Source organism: Pan troglodytes, chromosome 16, assembly GCF_028858775.2.
Source record: "Pan troglodytes isolate AG18354 chromosome 16, NHGRI_mPanTro3-v2.0_pri, whole genome shotgun sequence".
NCBI lineage: Eukaryota > Metazoa > Chordata > Mammalia > Primates > Hominidae > Pan > Pan troglodytes.
The window spans coordinates 18,734,560-18,746,096 of NC_072414.2; the positions used below are offsets into that span (position 1 = coordinate 18,734,560).

At 55.3% G+C, this 11,537-nt stretch overlaps 2 pseudogenes; both read right to left on the reverse strand.

Moving 5' to 3' along the window:
- Nucleotides 1-2,087: 2,087 nt before the first annotated feature.
- On the reverse strand, nucleotides 2,088-3,356 carry LOC129137093 (double homeobox protein 4-like protein 4; annotated as a pseudogene).
- Nucleotides 3,357-3,379: 23 nt separating this feature from the next.
- On the reverse strand, nucleotides 3,380-10,886 carry LOC107972961 (double homeobox protein 4-like protein 4; annotated as a pseudogene).
- Nucleotides 10,887-11,537: the final 651 nt, after the last annotated feature.

Genomic DNA, 11,537 nt, shown 5'->3' on the forward strand with positions numbered 1-11,537 from the left:
TATCTAGGCTCTGCCTACAGGGGGCTTTTGACATAGCTCTGCACAGATCAACTAGGTTATGTAACTCTTGACCACTCTCTGCCTACAGGGGACATTGTGAAATATCTCTGCACTGATCTCCCAGATGTTGGGACTCTTCTCTATACTCTGCCTAGAGGGAGATTTGTGACATATCTCTGCACTGATCACCCTGGTGATGGAAGTCCTGTCTAGGCTCTTTCTATGGGGGCATTGGGTCAAATATCTGCACCGATCACTCAGGTGATGTAACTCTTGTCTAGGCTCTGTCTACAGGGATTTGCGTGACATATCACTGCACTGATCACCCACGTGATGTAAGCATTGTATGGGCTTTGCCTACAGAAGGCTTTGTGACATATCTATTCACTGATCTCTGAGGTGATGCAACTCTTGTCTAGGCACTGCCTACAGGGGACATCGGTACATATCTCTTCACTGATCACCCAGGTGATGGACTCTTGTCTTAGATCTGCCTACATGGAGATTATGCCACATATCTGAACTGATCAACCAAGTGATGAAACTCTTGTCTAGGCTCTGCCTGCAGGGGCTTTGTGACACATCTCTGCACTGAACATCCTGGGGAGGGAACTCTTGTCTACGCTCTGCCCACAGGAGGCTTTATGACTTATACCTGCACTGATAACCTAGGTGATGTAACACTTGTCTTGGCTCTGCCTACACGGGAATTCTCACATATCTCTGCACAGATCACCCGGGTGATGTAACTACTGTCTTGGTTCAGCCTACAGGAGCGTTTTGACATATCTCTGCACTGATCCCCGGGTGATGTAACCCTTTTCTAAGCTCTGCCTACAGGGGCATTGTGACAGATCTCTCCACTGCTCACCCAGATGATGTAACAATTGTCTGGGCTTTGCCTACAGGGGGCTTTGGGATATACATTTCTACTGATCAAACAGTTGATGTAACCCTTGTCAATGTTCTGCTTACAGGGACTTTGGGACATATCTCTGCACTGATCACCCCAGGGAGGAAACTCTTGTCTACACTCTGCCTACAGGAGGCTTTATGACTTACCCCTGCACTGATCACTAGGTGATGTAACACTTGTCTAGCCTCTGTCTACACGGGAATTTTCACATATCTCTACACTGATCACCTAAGTGATGTAACCCTTGTCTAGGTTCAGCCTACTGGGGATTTCTGACATACCTATGCACTGATCACTGAGGTGATGTAAATCATTTGCAGGCTTTTTGTACAGGGGACCTTGTGATATATCTCTGCACTGATCACCCAAATGTTGCAAATCTTCCCTAGGCTCTGCAGGGAGAGGACATTGTGACATACTTCTGAACTGATCATCCACGAGATTTAAGTATTCTCCAGGCTTTGACTTAAGAGCGTCACTAGGTGTTGGGAGAGCCTCTGCCGGAATTTCACGGACAGACAAGGGCAAAGAGGGGAAAGCGGTCTCCCTTGCACGTCATCCGGTGTGCACAATGAGCGCAAGTCTAGCCAGGAGGCCAGCAAAGAGAGCTAGAGGTCTGTGTTCCGCCGCCAGGTGCTCCATCGTGGCAGCTGGGAGGCTGCTGGGCCACGGGCGGGCCGACGACGCTGACACAGAGGCGCAGAGGAGGCGAGCTGCAGGAGGGGTGTCAAGCCTGGACGATGCACGGGCCCGGTGTTTCGCGGGACGGGGGTCTCCACCCAGCCCAGGGAAGGATGCATTTTTCGGGGGTGGGGGGTGGGGGTGGGGATTGAATTGTCAGGCGAGGATGGGTTGGAAAGACATGAGAGCTCTGCCCGGGCTGCTCCCAAAGCCCAGGCGGCTGCCCACAAACCCGCGCGTGTACTGTAGGCGGCCCACCTGCTGGTACCTGGGCTGGCTCTAGGATCCCCGGGATGCCCAGGAAAGAATGGCAGTTCTCTGCTGTGTGGAGTCTCTCACCGGGCCTAGACCTAGAAGGCAGGAATCTGAGGCCTGTCAGCACGGTGGAGGGGGCGGGGGGAAGACACCTCCCTCCATAGCAAGCCAAGTGTTCCCCGCAAAAGAGAGGCCACAGCCCTGCCCCGACTTGACCCCGTCCCAACCCCGAGTCCTAAATCTCCTCCAGTAGAGCCCGGTAATCTTCCTCGCTGAGGGGTTCTTCCAGCGAGGCGGCCTCTTCCAATGCCTCAATGTCCCCCATGGCCTCCGTTTCTAGGAAAGGTTGTGCCTGCTGCAGAAAGTCCTGGCTCGCCAGGAGCTCATCCAGCAGCAGGCAGGAGGGGAGTGCAGACGAGATCCCCGGCTCCTGGAGCACCTGGGAGAGCGCTTGGATGCCTTGCATCTGCCCCTGCCGAGCGGAGGCGTCCGGGGTCGTGGGTTGGCGAGGTGGAGCTGCCCTGGCTTGGGGTTCCCATGCCGTCCCGGTGACCTGGGGACCCCAGACCCAGCCCCACCACGGACTCCCCTGGGACGCGGGTGGCGCAAGCTCACCTTGGCCTTTTGGCCCTGCTTGAGTGGGCCCAGGCTGTCCCACCACGTGAGGGCCCAGCAGGCCGTTGCGCTGCGGGTCCCAGTCCGCCCGGTTTTTGCCCGGGTGCGGAGGCCACCAAGGATCCAGAGGGTGGGAGAGCACCCCTTCCGGGGGAGCAGGGGAGGCTTAGGCAAAATCTCCGCATGCCGGGGAAGGTTGGGATATCCACTCTGCCGGCCCGGCCTGGCTGGACTGGAGCACGTGGACAGCCCTCCATCCCTGGCTCACGAAAGCCCCCTGTGGGAGAGCCCCAGGTGCGCAGGGCATGTGGGGTGCGGGAAGCACCGTTCCCCACGCTCCGGTGTGGGCGAAGGCGACCCAAGAGGGAGCAGGGAGACACCCGCTGGGGGCCGCGTTGCACAGGCCGCCTGCCTGCGTGGGCGCCCTGCCTCCCTGTACCCGGTGCCTGGCCCTTCGATTCTGAAACCAGATCTGAATCCTGGACTCCGGTAGGCCCGTCTCTCTGGCAAGCTCTTCCCTGGCGGCGATGCCTGGAAGGCGATCCTTCTCAAAGGCCTGGAGGAGAAGGGCGGTCTGGGATCCGGTGACGGCGGTCTGCTTTCACCAGCCTTCTTGCGGACTGCGTCTCCCGGGCCAGGGCCGAGATTCCCCCCGGTGCTGCCTGAGCTGGCATGACCTCTCATTCTGAAACCAAATCTGGACCCTGGGCTCCGGAATACCGATGACCTGGGCCAGCCCTTCTCTGATGGCAATGCCCGGTTACGGGTTCCGCTCAAAGCATTCTTGCAAGGCCTAGCATTGGCTCTGGGTCCAAACGAGTCTACTTCGCCGTCCCCGTCCCTGGGCTTCCGAGGGGAGGGTGCCGTCCGAAGGTGCCGGGAGGGCCATCGTGGGGAGTCCCAGCCGGAATTTCACGGACGGACACGGGCAGAGAGAGACCGGCGGGCTCCTGTGCACCTCAGCCGGCCTGTGCACTGTGGCAGGTGCATCCAGGAGGCCTGCCCGGACACCCAGCCAGCAGCTCTTATAAAGGCCAGCAGACAGGCAGGCTCCACCCCTTCATGAATGGCGGTGACCCCTGGGACAGCCTGCCACACACCAGAATGGTCACAGGGCTTCAAGGCCTGCGGCTGGGGGGTGGTGGGGTGAGGGGGAGGGCGGGTTGATGGCGGTGTTGGGGCCGGAGAGACAAAGAGGAAGGGGGCGAGGGGGAAGGGGTGAGGGGTGCGCGTTTCGGGAGCTGGCTCTCTGGACCTCTCTAGGAATCCCGCGGGAACTGGAAGCCACTCTCTGGGCTCCCACGTGTCTTCAGGAGGCAGAAACCGGCTGGGGAGGGTGGAGGGGAGTGTGGAACGGAACCTCCGTGGGAGTCTTGAGTGTTCCAGGCCCTCTCTCCGTGAAGGAGTCAGTGCCTGTGGGTGTGGCCATTGCCGAGACAGTCTCACACACGCAGGCGTGTGGCTGTCGTTCTTTTCCACGTAGGAGACCAGAGCGAGACCCCAGAGAGAAGAAACCTCCCCGGCATGATGGCCTAACGATGGATTCCCGTGTGTGGCAACATGGGGAGTCTGCAGTGTGGGTGGTTTGGAAACTGGCAAGTAGAGCAATGGCACCATGCGGGTCTTCCACCCTTCCCTGCATGTTTCCGGGTGCCCGAAGAGCTCCGGGAGAAAACAGTCAGCATGAAACATCTCTGAAGTGATCAACAAAGTGATTCAACTCTTGTCTAGGATGTGCCAACGGGGGCTTTTTGACATATCTCTGCACTGATCACCCAGGTGAAGAGATTTTGTCTAGGCTCTGCCTATGCGGGCACTGTGACTTATCTCTACACTGATCACCCAGGGGATGTAACTCTAGTCTAGGCTCCACCTACGGGGTGTATTGTGACGTACCTCTGCACTGATCACCCAGGTGAAGTAACATTTATCTAGGCTCTGCCTACTGGGGCATTTTGACATAGCTCTGCACAGATCACCTAAGCTACGTAACTCTCTTCCACTCTCTGCCTACAGAGGGCATTGTGAAATATCTCTGCACTGATCACCAAGGTGATGTAACTCTTGTCTAGGCTCTGCTTACAGGGGGTATTGTGACATATCTCTGCACTGATAACCTAAGTGATGTAACACTTGGGTAGGCTCTGTCTACAGGGGCATTTTGACATATCCCTGCACTGTTAACCGAGGTGATGTAACTCTTGTCTAGGCTGTGCCCACAGGGGGATTGAGACATATCTCTGCACTGATCCCGAGGTGATCCAACTCTTGCCTGGTCTCTGCCTACTAGGGACATTGTGACATATCTCTGCACTGATCTCCCAGGTGCTGTAACTTTAGTCTAGGCTCTGGCTACACGGCACTGTGACATGTCACTGCACTGATCACCCAGGTGATATAACACTTGTCTAGGCTCTGCCTACAGGGGGCTTGTGACACATCTCTGCACTCGTCACCCAGGTGATTTAACTCTTCTCTAGGATCTGCCTACAGGGTGCTTTGTGACATATCCCTGCAATGATCACCCAGGTGATATACCACTTGACAAGGCTCTGCCTACGGGGGCATTGTGACATAACTCTGCACTGATCACCCAGCTGATGGAACTCTTGTCTACGCTCTGCCAACAGTGGCATTGTGACATATCTCTGCACTGATCACCCAGGTGATGTAACTATTTTCTAGGATCTGCCTATAGCATGCTTTGTGACATATCCCTGCAATGATCACCCAGGTGATGTACCACTTTTCAAGGCTCTGCCTACAGGGACGTTGTGAAGTATCTCTGCACTGATCACCTAGGTCATGTAACTCTTGTCTAGGCTCTGCCTGCAGTGGCATTGTGACATGTATCTGCACTGATCATCCAAATGATGTAACTCTTGTCTAGGATCTGCCTAAAGGGACTTTGTGACATAACTCTGCACTGATCATCCAGGTGATGGGGCTTTTGTCTAGGCTCTGCCTAAGGGGGCATTGTGACATACTTCTGCACTGATCACCCAGGTGACGGACTCTTGTCTTGTAGCTGCCTATGGGGGCATTGTGACATATCTCTGCACTGATCACCCAGGTGATTCAACTCTTCTCTAGGATCTGCCCACAGGGGGTATTGTGAAATATCTCTGCACTGATCAACTAGGGGATGTAACACTTGTCTAGGCTCTGCCTACAGGGGCGTTTTCACATATCCCTGAACTGATGACAAAGGTGATGTAACTCTTCCCTGGTCTTTGCCTACATGGGACATTGTGACATATCTCTGCAATGATCACCCAGGTGATGCAACTCTTCTCTATACTCTGTCTACAGGGGACATTGTGACATATCTCTGCACTGATCACACAGGTGAGGCAACTCTTCTCTATGCTCTGCCTACAGGGGGCATTCTGACATATCTCTGCACTGATCACCCGGTTGATGTACCTCTATTCTAGTCTCTGCCTACAGACGGCGTTGTGACATCACTCTGCACGATCTCCCGGGTTATGTAACTCTTGTCTAGGCTCTGCCTATGGGGTCATTGTGACTTATATCTGCGCTGATCACCCAGGAGATGTGATTCTTGTCTAAGCTCTGCCTAGAGGGATATGGGGACATATCTCTGCACTGATTGCTGAAGTGACTTAAAATTTGTCTAGGCTTTGCCTACAGTGGGTTTTATGACATATCTCTGCACTGATCACCGAGGTGATGCAACTCTTGTCTAGGCTCGGCCTACAGGGGGTATTGTGAGATATCTCTGCACTGATCACCCAGGTCAGGTAACTCTTGTCTAGTCTCTGCCTACAGGGGCATTTTCACATATGACTGCACTGATCACCGAGATGACGTAACTCTTGTATAGCCTTCGACGACAGGGGGCATTGAGACATATCTGTGCACTGATCACCAAGGTGATGCAACTCTGCTCTTGGATCTGCTTACAGGGGGCATTGTGACATATCTCTGCCCTGATCACACAGGTGATGTAACTCTTGTCTAAGCTCTGCCTACTGGAGACGTTGTGACATATCTTCGCACTGATCACCCAGGTGATGTCACTTTTGTCAAGGATATGGCTACAGGGATATTGTGACATGTCACTGCACTGCTCACACAGCTGATGTAACACTTGTCTAGGCTCTGGCTACAGGGGCTTGTGACACGTCTCTGCACTGATCACCCAGGTGATGTAACACTTGTCTAGGCTCTGCCAAAAGGGGGCATTGCGACATAACTCTGCAGTGATCACCCAGGTGATGGGAATCTTGTCTAGGCTCTGTCTACAGGGGCATTGAGACATATCTCTGCACTGATCACACAGGTGATGTAACACTTGTCTATATCTGTCTACTGGTGGCATTATGGCATATTTCTTCACTGATCACCCAGGTGATGGACTCTTGTCTTGGATCTGCCTATGGGGGCATAATGACATATATCTGCACTGATCACTCATGTGATGTAACTCTTGTCTAAGCTGCGCCTAAAGGGGAATTGCGACAGATATCTCCACTGATCACCCAGGTGATTGACTCTTGTCTTGGATCTGTGTATCGGGGCACAGTGACATATATCTGCACTGATCACTCATGTGATGTAACGCTTGTCTAACCTGCGCCTAAAGGGGAATTGTGACAGATATCTCCACTGATCACCCAGGTGATGGACTCTTGTCTTGGATCTGTCTATGGGGGCATAGTGGAATATCTCTGCACTGGTCACTCATGTGATGTAACGCTTGTCTAAGCTGCACCTAAAGGGGAATTGTAACAGATATCTCCACTGAACACCCAGGTGATGTAACCATTTTCTGGGATTTGTGTACAGGGGGCTTTGTGACATATCTTTGCACTGATCGCCCAGGAGATGTAACTCTTGTCTAGGCTCGGCCTACAGGGTCTTTGTGACATATTTCTGCACTGATCCCTTAGGTGATGTAACTCTTGTTTAGGCTCTGCCTACAGGGGCTTTGTGATATATTTCTGTACTAATCACCCATACGATGTAACTCTTTTCTAGGCTGAACCTACAGGGTGTATTGTGACGTATCCCTGCACTGATCACCCAGGTGATGTAACGTTTATCTAGGCTCTGCCTACTGGGGAGTTTTGACATAGCTCTGCACAGATCACCTGGGTTATGTAACACTTGTCCACTCTCTGCTATAGGGGGCATTGTGAAATATCTCTGCACTGATCACCCAGGTAATGGGACTCTTCTCTATACTCTGCCTACAGGGGGATTTGTAACATATCTCTGCACTGATCACCGAGGTGATGGAAGTCTTGTCTAGGCTCTGTCTATGAGGGCATTGTGTCAAATATCTGCACTGATCACCCAGGTGATGTAACTCTTTTCTAGGCTCTGTCTACATGGATTTTTGTGACATATCACTTCACTAATCACCTAGGTGATGTAAGCCTCGTATGGGCTTTGCCTGCAGAAGTCTTTGTGACACGTTCATGCATTGATCTCTGAGGTGATGCAACTCATGTCTAGGCACTGCCTACAGGAAACCATGGTACATATCTCTGCACTGATCACCCAGGTGATGGACACTTGTCTTAGATCTGCCTACATGGACATTGTGACACATCTCTGATCTGATCAACCAAGTGATGAAACTCTTGTCTAGGCTCTGCCTACAGGGGCTTTGTGACACATCTCTGCACTGATCACCCTGGGGAGGGAACTCTTGTCTACGCTCTGCCTACAGGAGGCTTTATGACTTATACCTGCACTGATACCCTAGGTGATGTAACACTTGTCTAGACTCTGCTTACAGGGGAATACTCACATATCTCTGCACTGATCACCCAGTTGATGTAACTCCTGTCTAGGTTCAGCCTACAGGAGCATTTTGACATATCTCTGCACTGATCACCCAGGTGATGTAACCCTTGTCTAAGCTCTGCCTACAGGGGCATTGTGACAGATCTCTCCACTGCTCACCCAGGTGATGTAACAATTGTCTGGGCTATGCCTACAGGGGGCTTTGTGATATACATTTCCACTGATCAAACAGGTGATGAACCGTTTTCAAGGTTCTGCTTACAGGGGCTTTGTGACATATCTCTGCACTGATCACCCCAGGGAGGAAAGGTTTGTCTACACTCTGCCTATAGGAGGCTTAATGACTTATCCCTGCACTGATCACTAGGAGATGTGACATTTGTCTAGCCTCTGTCTAAGGGAATTTTCACATATCTCTACACTGATCACCTAAGTGATGTAACCCTTGTCTAGATTCAGCCTACTGGGGATTTCTGACATACCTATGCACTGATCACCGAGGTGAAGTAAATAATTTCCAGGCTTTTTGTACAGGGGACATTGTGATATATCTCTGCACTGATCACCCAAATGATGCAAATCTTCTCTAGGCTCTGCAGGGAGGGGGCATTGTGACATATTTCTGAATGGATCATCCAGGAGATGTAACTATTCTCCAGGCTTTGACTAAAGAGCGTTGGAAGGTGTTGGGAGAGCCTCAGCTGGAATTTCACGGACGGACAAGGGCACACAGAGGCCAGCGGGCTCCCTTAAACGTCAGCCACGGTGCGCAATGAGCACAGGTCTAGCCAGGAGGATGGCAAAGAGAGCAAGAGGTGTGTGTTCTGCCGCCATTCGCCCCATGGTGTCAGCTGGGAGGCTGCAGGGGCACGGGCAGGCCGGCGACGGTGACGCGGAGGCACAGCGGAGGCGAGCCTCCGGAGGTGTGTCAGGCCTGGACACTGCGCGGGCCCAGTATTTTGCGGGATGAGGGTCTCCACCCAGCCCAGGGGAGGATGCATTTTCCAGGGGGTGTGGGGGTGGGGAGGGGTGGTCAGGCGGGGGTGGGGTGGGGGAAAGGCATGAGAGCTCTACCCGGGCAGCTCCCACAGCCCAGGCAGCTGCCCACAAACCCACGCGTGCGCAGTAAGGGGCCCACCTGTTCGTACCTGGGCCGGCTCTGTGATACCTGGGATGCCCAGGAAAGAATGGCAGTTCTCCACTGTGTGGAGTCTCTCACCAGGCCTGGACCTAGAAGGCAGGAATCCCAGGCCGGTCAGCCTGGTGGAGGGTGGGGGGAGGACACACCCCTCCATAGCCAGGCAGTTGTTCTCCGCAAAATGGAGGCCACCACCCTTTCCCGACCCGACCCTACCCTGTCCCAAACCCGCGTCCTAAACTCCTCCAGCAGAGCCCGGTATTCTTCCTCGCTGAGGGGTGCTTCCAGTGAAGCGGCCTCTTCCAAGGCCTCCAGCTCCCCTGGGGCCTCCGTTTCTAGGAAATGTTGCGCCTGCTGCAGAAACTCCGGGCTCGCCAGGAGCTCATCCAGCAGCAGGCCGGAGGGGAGTGCAGATGAGCGCCCCAGCTCCTGGAGCGTCTGTGTGGGCCCCGGGATGCCTTGCGTCTGCCCCTGCCGCGCGGATGTTTCCGGGGGCGCGGGCTGGTGAGGTGGAGCTGCCCTGGCTTGGGGTTCCCACGCCGCCCCGGCGACCTGGAGACCCCAGCCCCAGCCACACCACAGAATCCGCTGGGATGCGGGTGGCACAAGCACACCTTGGTCCTGTGGCTCCACTTGAGCGGGCCCAGGCTGATCCACCACGCAAGGGCCCAGCAGGCCATCGCGCTGTGGTTCCCGGTCATCCTGGCTTATGCCTGGGTGCGGAGGCCACCGAAGAGCCTGAGGGTGGGAGAGCGCCCCTTCTGTACGAGCCGGGGCAACGTACACAAAATCCCTGCGTGTCGGGGCATGGTGGGAGATCCCCTCTGCCGGCGCGGCCTGTCTGGGCTGGAGCACGGGGACGGCCCTTGCTCCCTGGCTCAAGAAAGCCCCCTGTGGGAGAGCCCCAGGCGCGCAGGGCACGAGGCATGCATGAAGCCTCTTTCCCCACACGCCGGTGTTGGCGAAGGCGACCCACGAGAGAGCTGGGTGACACCCACCAGGGGCAGTGTTGCACAGGCCGCCTGCCTGCACGGGCGCCCTGCCAGCCTATCCTGGTCACCTGGCCCTTCGATTATGAAACCAGATCTGAATCCTGGACTCCGGGAGGCCAGTCTCTCTGGCCAGCTCTTCCCTGGCATCGATGCCTGGAAAACGATCCTTCCCAAAGGCTCAGAGGAGCAGGGCTGTCTGGGATCCGGTGACGGTGGTCCGCTTTTGCCTGCCTTCCTGCGGGCCTCGTCTCCCAGGCCAGGGCCGAGATTCCCACCGGTGCTGCCTCAGTTGATGTGACCTCTCATGCTGAAACCAAATCTGGACCCAGGGCTCCGGAATGCTGATGGCCTGGGTCAGTCATTCTCTGGTGGCGATGCGCGGGTACGGGTTCCGCTCAAACCAGGCTCACAGGGACTCCCTTTGGCTTCGGGTCCAAACGAGTCTCCTTCGCCTTCCCTGTCCCCGGGCTTCCGCGGGGAGGGTGCCGTCTGAAGGTGTCGGGAGGGGCATCGCGGGGAGCCCCGGTCGGAATTTCACGGACAGACACGGGCAGAGAGAGGCCGGCGGGCTCCCATGCACCTCAGCCTGCCTTTGCACTGCAGAAGGTGAAGCCAGGAGGCCTGCCGGGACAGAGAGCCAGCGGCTCTTATAAAGGCCCGCATGCAGGCAGGCTCCACCACTTCATGAATGGCGGTGAGCCCTGGGACATCCCACCCCACCCCGGAAGTGTCCCAGGGCGTTGAGACCTGCGGCGGAGTGATGGTGGTTTGGGTGGTGAGGGTGTCGTGATGGCGGTGATGGGGCCAGAGACACTAAGAGGAAAGGGGCGAGGGGGAAGGGGTGAGGGGTGCGTGTTTCGGGAGCTGGCTCTCCGGAACTCTCCATGCCCCTGCAGCCTCCCAGCTGCCACCATGGAGCACCTGGCGGCGGAACGCAAACCTCTAGCTCTCTTTTCTGGCCTCCTGGCCTGACCTGCACTCATTGCGCACCCAGGCTGTCGTGCAAGGGAGATCGCTGGCCTCTCTGTGCCCTTGTCCATCCATGAAATTCTGGCTGAGTTTCTCGCAACACCTTCCGACGCTCTTTCGTCAAAGCCTGGAGAATAGTTACATCTCCTGGATGATCAGTTCGGAAACGTGTCACAGTGCTCCTTCCCTGCGG